We start from the raw sequence: 12,297 nt of genomic DNA on the forward strand, positions 1-12,297 counted from the left end.
TGCCGTCACAAGCGCATGAATAAAGCTCCTCTTTCTCCAACGAAGGACATATTATGCCCCACATGTGGGAAAAAGGGTGCCTCAGACTTCGGGCTTTGCAGCCATCAAAGAAGCCACCGGGGTCACCCAACCTGATCTCACAATTGTCACTTATCTACTCACAACCCGAACAATTAAACTACACTAATTGCCATTACGGGAGGAGAGACGTCTTCATTAAATCCGATGGACCACTGAGAGAGAAACATTTCTTTACAATTTTAATTATTTCTCCACATTATTAAGGAACATAGAGTTGGGATTTCTGTCTGTAGTGTCATTCATGTCCTCATCTGACCCAAGATCTGGAATGTTTTCCTCTAGATGTGGTCCAATATTTACAAAGTACTTATTGAAGGACAAATATTATTTATAATTACCTGAGGACAGCATTGCCTGCCACCCCTGATCGCACATCACTGGTGGGCTGCTAATGAGAAAACTATTTCTCAGTAAATATTATATCAGTAGGTTGGAATTTTTTACTTTCTCAAAGCTAAAGTATGATTATGCTAGTGCAGTGGTTCTCAACCTTTTTTCAGTGATGTATCCCCTGTGAATATTTTTTTAATTTAAGTACCCCCTAATCAGAGCAAAGCATTTTTGGTTGAAAAAAAGAGATAAAGAAGTAAAATACAGCACTATGTCATCAGTTTCTGATTCATTAAATTGTACAACAGTGCAAAATATTACTCATTTGTAGTGGTCTTTCTTGAACTATTTGGAAAAAAAGATATAAAAAATAACTAAAAACTTGTTGAAAAATAAACAAGTGGTTCAATTATAAATAAAGATTTCTACACATAGAAGTAATCATCAACTTAAAGTGCCCTCTTTGGGGATTGTAATAGAGATCCATCTGGATTCATGAACTTAATTCTAAACATTTCTTCACAAAAAAAGAAATCTTTAACATCAATATTTATGGAACATGTCCACAAAAAAATCTAGCTGTCAACACTGAACATTGCATTGTTGCATTGCAATGAATGGAATAGCCTACTTGATTTGATGTTCAGTTTATGAACTTACATTCATATTTTGTTGAAGTATTATTCAATAAATATATTTATAAAGGATTTTTGAATTGTTGCTATTTTTAGAATATTTTAAACAAAACTCACGTACCCCTTGGCATACCTTCAAGTACCCCCAGGGGTACGCGTACCCCCATTTGAGAACCACTGTGCTAATGCATATGAAGAAACTTAGTACCGAGTCAACTTGTTAAAACACCTCAAAAGGGTGTAAAACCCCTGGAAATGATGACTTTTCATTTAGTCCTGATTGTTATGGCGTGCAGCTCTTTGAGACACTTGTGATTGAGGGCTGTATAAATAAACTTTGATTGATTGACTGATTGTTCTATTGTTTTGTTTTTTCTGGTATTGTAGAGGTACTATAAATTTGACGCTCGCCAACGAGTCAAGTCTTTTCAACGGCTCTTGTGAGCCAGTTTAATACAAACTACCCTAAAATTTGAAATACAATATTTAAAGAAAAACAAATTGCCCAGGCATGTGCACCTGATGAGACTAGAAAATTAGTCCCAGCTTTACGAGTGTAAAGGTGTTATTTAATGTCTAATGACCTCTCGTAATGTCGACAAAAAGGTTATTTTTATCTCGTTATAAAAATATAACATTTATGATTAATACTGTAATTCCCACTTTGCACAAATTCATACGCCACGATCAGGCCCAGAGACAAAACATCGTGATGAGGGTTTACTGTTGCAATACACGTAATGCTCTTCTCAAGGAGCAACGGGTGCTGCTGTGGGCCCCCTCCACCCTGTAAAAGCACTCTCGTGAGAAGCAAAAAAACTAAATTTGTTTGTAGTTGCAAGCTAATTTGTTTTGTTTTTCATGTTTTTTTTGCAATATTTGCCAAATATTCAATTATCTTAACAGTAATATCGTTTTTCCTTTTGGCTATTTTATGTTAATTTATATTCGTATAGTGTCGTTGTTTTGCTATTATACTACGTGTACTAATATATGTGTTTTGAGTGTGATCATGTGTTCTTTTGATTATGTGAAGTGTCTTTAAGTGACTTTTAAAAGCGCTATATGAATAAATATATTAAATTTGTATTATTATGCAAATTCACCGATTACATTTATGTCAGCCCCCAAGATACCCTCAACCCACAAAAAGATTGCAGTCCTGTGGGAAAAACGGTATTGTACTGATATCATACGGTATTGATATCGCTTGATATCGATCAATCCATGCAATCAATGTGTGACTAACATGCACATGTGTGATGACAACAAACGAGAAGGGTCGAGCTGCGTCCGCAGACAGCAGCAATAAAAGTGAACTGTATCTGAAAGACATGACAGTGGTGCTAAAAACCATATTTGCCAAACATTGAGACCTCCAAATTCGGGAGATTTGTGGGGGTGGGCGGGGCCGGGGGCGGGGTTAAGGGCGGAGGAGTATATTTATAGCTACAGTTCACTGAAATTCAAGTATTTCTTATATATATATATATATATATATATATATATATATATATATATATATAGTATTTATTTTATGTATATGTATATATATATATATATATATATATATATATGTGTATATATATATATATATATATATATATATAATAAAATATATATATATACTGTATATATGTATATATATATATATATATATATATATATATATATATATATATATATATATATATATATATATATATATATATATAAATAAATAAATAAATAAAATAAATACTTGACTTTCAGTTAATTCTAGCTATATATATAGTATTTATTTTATGTATATGTATATATATATATATATATATATGTGTATATATATATATAATATATATATATATATACTGTATATATATATATATATATATATAAAATAAATACTTGACTTTCAGTTAATTCTAGCTATATATATATATATATATATACATATATATATATATACCTGTATATATATATATATATATTTAATATATATACAGTATATATATATATATTTTATTATATATATATATATACACACATATATATATATATATATATATATATATATATATATATATATATATATATATATATACATATATATATATATATATATATATATATATATATATATATATATATATATATATATATATACATAAAATAAATACTTGAATTTCATTGTTCATTTATTTACACATATACACACATAACACTCCTCTCTACTCATTGTTGTATTTGAAAGTGCAATGCTTTGCAGCCAGTAGCACAGCCTTTGAAGGAGCATAGGTATGGGCAGTGTAATATTCTGGGTTGGAGTCAATAACCAGGCGAGGTGACAAAGTTACGTCTCTTTACTTCATACTTCAGAACCGACTCCCACACTTGCCCATGACAAATTTGTGCTTTGTTTTAAAGATGTGATATTTGGATTTACACTATATGAAAAAAAATTTGAAAAGGAATTTTACCTTTGCAACCTCATTATACTATTGGCTAAGTTTTATATAAATAAATGTAAGTTTCTCAATACCCGACCTGTTTTCTGTGCCTTTAAATAAAGATTTAGAACTCTACATTAAAACACTCTCTACCTGTAAAAACCAAAACGCTGTGAAAACAATGATGCTGTGCTCCAAATTTGGATTATTTACAGAACTTGTGTGAGCCTATGGCTTTACATTTTGTTACATATAAATATATATATATATATATATATATATATATTTTGCATTCTTCTTTAGTTGCTTTATTGAGTTTACAAACCCCCTGGCGCTGTTTTGTACTGTTTTTGTACTTGTTTTGATTATTATTATTTTTTATGATTGTATTGTAAATGTTGAATGTTATAAATAAAGGTTTTGAAAAAATAAAATAAAAATTAAAAAAATGACTCCCACACTTGCCATCAGGGTGCGCAATACAACCTAAACCGTTGGCCAACCAAAAAGTAACCACAGAACACTGTTTTGTGTTCTGTGGTTACTTTTTGGTTGGCCAAGCGGACGTGACGACAGGCTGTCCTCACTCAGGTCCGCATGGACCTGGAGGGGGCGTGCCTTAAGTCCGGCTGGAAATCGGGAGAAATTCGGGAGAATGGTTGTCCCGGGAGATTTTCGGGAGAGGCACTGAAATTCGCAATAGTGGACACGTGATTTGTAACGTGATCCAAGATGGCTAATGCAATGTTATTATTTCGTTTGTTGAATATGTTGCTTTTTCAGGTCACCTTAACCCAAACCTAGCCAAAACCCTAATCCTTACTTCTTTTCAGCATTGTTTTTGTTTAGTTTTTTGCTTTTGAGTTCCAGGTTACGTATTGTCTCTCCAGCTTCACTTCCTTTTAAGACACGCTTTACTTCCGCTGTCGTCGCCCTTGTGGGCACGTCTTTAAGTGGATGCGACTTAGAGTGGGCGCAACTTACACTTAGAGTGGGCAGGACTTAGACTTAAAGTGGCAGGACTTAGACTTAAAGTGGCTGCGACTTAGAATTAAATCGGGCATGATTTAGAGCAGGGGTGTCAAACTTATTTTAGATCGGGGGCTACATGGAGAAAAATCTACTCCCAAATGGGCCAGACTGGTAAAATCACAGCACGATAACTTAAAAATAAAGACAACTTCAAATTGTTTTCTTTGTTTAAAAATAGAACAAGCCCATTCTGAAAATGTACAAATCATAATGTTGTTGGGTTTTTTTTACACTTACATGTTGCGGTTAATAGTATTCTATAGAGATGTCCGATAATATAATCGGCAGGCCGATATTATCGGCCTATAAATGAAATAAATGAAATTATCGGTTTCGGTTTCAAAAAGTAAAATTAATGACTTTTTAAAACGCCGTTGTACAGAGCGGTACATATTCGGTAAAACACGGACGTAGGGAGCAGTACAGAGCAGTTGCGTCTCCCAGTCAGCAGCCCCTCCCCTCTCCCCTCTCTCACACACAACACAGAAGTTGACGACTGCAGCATGAGAGGTTTACTGGCGACGCTTGATGACCTCATCAAATCGCCGCGAGCGGAGCATAACAACAACAAGAGTGTTGTTGCCGGTGCTGTAGCCGTGGCTAACAAGCCAGCGAGCTCGGTGACTGACTAACGACACCATGTCTATGGTTTGGGATTATTTTAAAGTGTCTCTGACAGTTAAAAAACTGGCAATTTGCAATGCCTGAAAAAGTTGGTTATGCGAGGAGGAACCAAGACGTCTTCCTTTAATACGAGCAATTTGATATCCCACCTCTTCAAGAATCATAAGGAGATACAAGATGAATACAAGCGGAAGATGGATGTGAGCCCAGTTTATAACTTCCTCTTATACGGTATACCAGGCAGTCTTGCACTAAAGGAGGACTATTTACTTTATTACTTTAGTATACTCTGGACTGAAGCTGTGTGCCTTCATTGTTTTTGTAGCTGTTGTTTTGATGCATGTTTAAAAAAAATAAAAAAAATAATGCACTTTGTGAAAGTCAAAATATAGTATTTCCCATAGTTGTAGTGGGTATCAGGATTATCTCAGGGAGAGCATGTCCCAAATTCCAAGCTGCTGTTTTGAGGCATGTTAAAAAAAAGAATGCACTTTGTGACTTCAATAATAAATATGGCAGTGCCATGTTGGCACTTTTTTCCATAACTTGAGTTGATTTATTTTGGAGAAACTTGTTACATAATTTAATGCATCCAGCGGGGCATCACAACAAAATTAGGCATAATAATGTGTTAATTCCACGACTGTATATTTCGGTATCGGTTGATATCGGTTGATCTCACAATTAAGAATAATTAAGAATTGGACAATATCGGAATATCGGATATCGTCAAAAAAGCCATTATCGGACATCTCTAGTATTCTACCTTTATTTGTCGTTATTTATACTTTCTGAATAAATGATGTGATAATGTTCATCAGCCAACTCATTGGTGTTCATTTTCAATCCATCAAGATAAAAAAATAAAATCAAAACCAAATTACAGGATGTACTGTTATACTAACATCATGTGTTTTTTTGTTTTTTTTACATATATGCATAATCTACATAGATACAAAGAATTGCTATTGCGACATTTACTGGACACATTTGCAACAGCAGTTTCTTTCATTCAAAAATTTCAGCTCACTTTTATATTTAGCAAACTCATCCCGTGGGCCCAGTGCCGGCCCAAGCCTCCATGGAGCCCTAAGCAAAATTTGATTTTGGGGCCCTCTATTTCTGCCAATAATATTGATTGTTGATCATTCACACACCTACTATAAACTCATTGCGGCTCTGGCAGTGTTGTTTACATTATCCTATTGTCAGCCTGGCATGTCTTTACAAATGACATGTCATTTATAAAGATATGGGGGTGGCCCAGTTAAGAACATAAATAATACCAATGAATGAACGAATGATGTGCAGAGTGCCACATATGGTTCCTAATCTTAAAATGTAGAAAACATTCAGCTACAAGAGTGGCCTGGGGTTGAACAGTCCAAGTGATAAAGCTTTGTATTTACAGTAAAAGTGTCATCTTGTCTCATCAGTCTTGTACATATTAGTCTTTAATTACTAGTTTATATTTTTAGTTATTGTTCATATTTAATGTTTACTTTGTACAAAGAGAGCGCTGTCTACTGAAGTTAAATTCCATGTGTGTTAAACATAACTGGACAATAAAGCTGATTCTGATTCACTTTATTATTTTTGGTAACAAAAACCTGAAACAGCAATGTGCAAAAATAATTCGTAGTGCAAGAAAAACAATAAAGTGCAACAATAAAATCACTTAAATATTTATAAAAAGGAACAAATTCAATTGTACAAAAAACAACATAATTAAATTAAATATCAAGCAAATACTTAAATAATATTAATGAACAGAGTTACCAGAAACAAGGTAACATAACGGTTTGTAAACAAATATAAAGTTACTACATATTAAAACTATGTAAATGTACATAACGATGTGCAAAAAATTTTGGGGGAAAAAATCAAAATAAACTACCTTAAATTAAGGTCCTTAATTCACACATTTGACCATCACATCACAGTTTTGTTCCTCTGTTCTTCACCACCCACACCACTCCACCCATTCCTTAAAACCTGTGCTTCCTGGCTTTTCTGGAGGCAAAGTCATTTATGACATCACTGTAAGAAATCTGATGGCGGACTTTGTTATTAATACTAATCACTGCCAGTCCACTCAGTCTTTCTTGAGCCATGGAAGATCTCAAGTAGTTTTTTATTAATTTGAGCTTGGAAAAGCTCCGCTCTGCAGATGCAACAGTCACAGGAAGAGTGCAGGCTATCCGCAGAGCTACCCAAAGATTTGGGTACAACTCACAGATCTCATTTTGAGAGAGGTAAGTGAGCAATTCAAAGGGGGTCATCTGTGCTCTAGGGAGTTCTGGAAGGTTCTCCATCTCTGTGGCCAGTGCACTCCCATCAATATCAAACTGTTCTCCAAAGGTGAGTTTGTCTCTGAGAACTTTACACTGGTCCTTCCTTGCCTGTGCATCAAGTTGGCTAAAGTTGAAAAGCACTGCTTCTAACCTCCCCTACGGACTGAAAGCGGTCCTCCAAAGACTGGATGGTACAGTCTACCACAACATTAAAAAAGGTTACTTCCAGCCTCTTCATGGCATCAGATTGTGGCTCATCAGTCATCTCATAGGCAAAGTGCCTTTTTGTCGTTCGCAACCTCTTCTGTTCCAGCACTACTTCAGTGTTCATTTGTTCACATGTCTCTTTTGCTGAGATCTGTGCATCTTTAAAACCAGTTGCCCTGTAACTGATTACATTTTCTTTGTTTTTCTGAATGAGCCCCACTGCAACATCCAACTGCATGTTGGCTGACTGAAGTAGTTTGCTTGTGATGTTAATCTTGGAGAGAATGTCATACCAAACCACACAGCAAATGTGAAATCTGAATGACCCGATTTCTTCAGCAAGCGAGTGGGTCTCAACTTTTAGTGTAGGGTCAGTAGTTTTTTCCCTGACTTCTAACAAAGCCTCTCTTACCTTGTCTGCTTGGTAGCGTAATGGTTCAATACTTTTAACCCGGCTTTCCCATTGTTTCCCACTCCAAGACTTGAGTGTGATGTTCAATTGTTTCTTCAAGATTGCCCACCTTTGAGGGGAAGCTGAGAAGAGTTTATATAATTTTTCCACGTGTCCAAAAAAGCAAGTGGCATCCAGGGACCCTTTAGCAGCATCGGAAACCACTAGATTTAAGCTATGGGCTGCACAAGGCACATAAAAAGCACGTGGATTTTTTTTAAAGCCTTGCCTGTACACCTTTATTTGCACCTTTCATGTTTGCGCCATTGTCATATGATTGTCCCCTACAGTCCTCAAAGGGGATGTTCAACTCTTCAAGCCTCTGAATAATTAGTTCAGACAAGCCTTGACCAGTAGATTCAGGAGCTAGAAGAAACCCCAAGAAGTGCTCCTTTACCTCAGGTGTTTTGTCAATATTTACAGTGCGCACAACAACAGACATCTGTTCTTGATGACTTACATCTGGGGTGCAATCCAGTATTACAGCATAGTATTTTGACTGTTTGATTTCAGACACCATTGTCTCCACTATTTTATCACTTATACAGGTTATCAACTCATTTTGAATAGTTTTCCCCAAGTATGTGATATGCTCTGCTCCACTGTCAATGCGTCTCACGTGATCTTTCAACACATGATCAAATTTAGCAATCAGTTCCAATTCTTTTAGAAAGTTCCCATTGTTCGCCTGATGTAATGTGTCAACAGATCCCCTCAGTGCCAGGTTCCTTTCTGCCAATGACTGGATAATAGTGACTAAACGTGTGAGAACGTCTCTCCAGCAATTCTTTTCTGCCTCCAGGAGGCCAATTTCAGTCTCATCAATAGTTTTCCCCTTTGAAAGACGCAAGGCAAATTCCTTCCATTTCACCATGTTGCTACAATGATCTTCAGTGTTTTCATGCTGTTTCAGCAGTGCACCTATGTTGACCCAATCCCGCTGTCCCTCGGCTGCCAGTTTTAAGGACTTTTTGGAAAATAATTTTCAGCAAAAGCAATAGACTGCATCTTTCCTTTTTGAATAAGTCAGCCAGCTACGCTTGACTTTTTCCCCATTGACTAGCTGTCTGTAGGTATAATGATGATGAAAACTTCGGCCATCATGCCGTTTGGGGAATGAAAAGTTCTCCTTAATAGACAGTGGTTCTCTGATCACCTGCTCAGTCCTGTCTGAATCTGAGAGGAAAGAAGGCCACTCAGCTGGGTCAACTGGCGGAGCTGATGATGGTCCATGGTGTGAAGGGGACGTTGTGGTGGAAATTGCTGAGGAAGTGACCAAAGAAAGACATTGACTAAAAAAGAAGGACCTATAAGGTCATTAAATTGCACTGTTGGACATAATTATTAATCTCAGAATGTTCTGCAGTACAATGAGCAATTATAAAGGGTGTTTTGCAGTTAACTTACTAGATAAATCAGCTGTGGTTTCAGACATGGAGGGGACAGTGGGCACAGAGGATGGAGGTGTGTGAGAGAGCACTGTAGAGGATGGAGATGGACCTAAGATGAAATACATACATACATACATACAGGCACACATATTAATGAGATACTTTGACTATATTAATTTCCCTTCAGGTGTAATGTTTATACTAAGAAATTAAATGTATACTGTATGGTGACAGTCTTTTCCTCACCTGATTCATCACTCACAGTTGAGCCTGAGGATGTGGACTGGCTCTGGGCTGATTCTGTCCCTCCAAAGTATTTTAACAATGCTCCTGGGGAAGTTTCACATAACTTATGAGTTGATGTAAAAAATAATGTTTATTTTACTCACATAAATTACCGTGCTCTGCTGCAAACAATTTGTGCAAATAACATATCTCACTAGTAACCTGATGCTAAAAACATATTGCTAGCACCGCGCTAGCTAGCTAACGTCAGCTAGCTAAAGCTAATTACAGCTACAAATCTCTTTGATAAACTTTTTATTACCAAGTCAAGCAAACATACCTTTATCATGGCATTTTTTTCTCCTCTTCCACTTTCTTCTTCTTCCTTTTTTCTGCACCTGAAGGATATGTTCTTTTTTGTGACATTGTTTTGCCTCTATCTGCGCTTTTGATGCCCAGTGCGGCAAACGTCACAGGTGCAGCAGAGGCAGCTTTACATTTAAAGAGAGGCAGGAAGAATCACTAGGCCTAGATCAGCAGCAGCACTCTGTTGACCTACAATTGTGTTTTTGTACAATAATATATCTTTGATCATTTAGAAATCATCAGTCAGACTCGTACATGCAAAAAATAAAAAATAAGAATTTTTTGTTAATTGCTTTTGGGGGCCCCCTGGTGGCCGCGGGGCCCTAAGCAAGCGCTTAGTACGCTTATGCCTTGGGCCGGCTCTGCGTGGGCCGGATAAAACCTGTTCGCGGGCCTTACGTTTGACACCCCTGATTTAGTGTGTCTGCGGCCACAACTAGATGCACTTGCAACAAACTCATATTAGGACCTCCATTGTGGTGATTTACAGTTAGTTACATAGAGAAGTACTGTAGATTAACCCCAGCATAGGAGGAACACTCTAGTTTCCCTTCACTTAGGGCAAGGAATGAGTCAGTGAACTTTATAATGAAGTATCAATAATATTCATACAGTAGTTGAAAAAAGATGTTTATTTGCAATACAATAACAATAGGGCCGTGGCCCATTGATGTGCTGCTAGCGCCCCCTAAATATCTGTTTCTCAGCGGTGGTCTGTATGGGCCTCAGCGGTACCCAGTTGTAATACACTTTTCCACCACTTGTGGCAGTAATGACAATATCAAGCAAACAGTAGAGGTCTGCTGCTAAAGTCATAAAGATGTTTCTTAAGCGCAAAAATTACGACTAAAGTGGTGAAGCTGTATTTTCATTTACACTTTCATTTGACTGTTTAGTTACGAAAGATACTCGTTAGTAATTGTGTTTATTTACTTTGGCACTACATAACCATATGTGCATTCATTTTTCATCAGTCATTTGAGATTTTTTATGCAATATATTTGGTGAGTATTTATTTTTCAGATCAGCCTGACCTAAACCTAAGGTTTGTGTGTTAAATAAATAATAATCATTGTGATTAACACTTGGTTTTATATCATTTGACATGGTTGTAAACTGTAAGTAAGGTTAGAAATAAATATTGAATACGATTGAAATCAAGAGGAAGACTACTGATTCAGTGTTAATATTTGAGTGGGCCCCGTGCCACTCTGTAGTGGAAAAGTTGGGTGCCGAGGTCAAAAAGGTTACGAACTCCAGGTTTACAGTATATTATCACGTGATGGTGATGCATATGCTGCTTCATTCTATCATTTGAAATGTTACACAAACAACCACGTTTGTTTGGTCGTCATTTCTGAGAATGTGTTGGCCTACTTTTGACATAATCCTGTCGTTTGTGTTTGTTTGTTTCTCTATGCAGCAGCGCGTCATCTAACAGTTATCCTAATGCCGCTCTGTGTATTCCAACAATTTGTACTGCACCTAATCACAATGTTATCTAACATTGTTCTGGAAAAGACACGCTGGACCTGTTCCGACACCTTTTTCCAGTCAAACCCCGCCTCATCCGGCCCTGGCTCCTCCCCCTTTCCTTGCATAAACCTGCCAGTGTGTCTCCCACCCTCCTCTACCACAACCACAAGCCACACTATCTATGCAAAGCAAACACTGCAAGGCTGATGCAATCTCACCTATTTATGCTATGTTTAGTACTCTAGCAAAGCTGTGTTTGCACAAATTAACCAATATTTTACAGGTGCTTTAATATTGGTAACACAAGGAACATTTTATTTTTTTACGGTGGCATTATCAGTTGTTATCGACCTGATGGAAATACGGCCACGCCTCATACAGTCATTGCATATGTAACTATGCTCATCTCGATGGCATCACTTCTTAGATAATCTTAACAGTAATAATTTTACAAGTATTTTAATTACACAGTAGTGTCTTATTTGTCACCACAAATACTTTGCTTCCTGGTAGAACTTACAGTGCATCAGAGCAGGCACAATGCCACCAAAGTTACAACCAAGAACATTTTACTTCATAGAAAGAATGTGTGTTTTGCATGGTTAAGATTAAATAAAGAACCACTTGACATGCTCCAAACGTTATACTGTATGCAGTATGCACTAGGCTTTTTGTGGCCCTATACATGATGTTGTTTGTGGGCACATTTCAGTCTGTAATATTACTTATTTATTGTTATTAGACTCCTGAAAGACC

This window comes from Nerophis lumbriciformis, linkage group LG02, assembly GCF_033978685.3.
Source record: "Nerophis lumbriciformis linkage group LG02, RoL_Nlum_v2.1, whole genome shotgun sequence".
Taxonomy (NCBI): Eukaryota; Metazoa; Chordata; class Actinopteri; order Syngnathiformes; family Syngnathidae; genus Nerophis; species Nerophis lumbriciformis.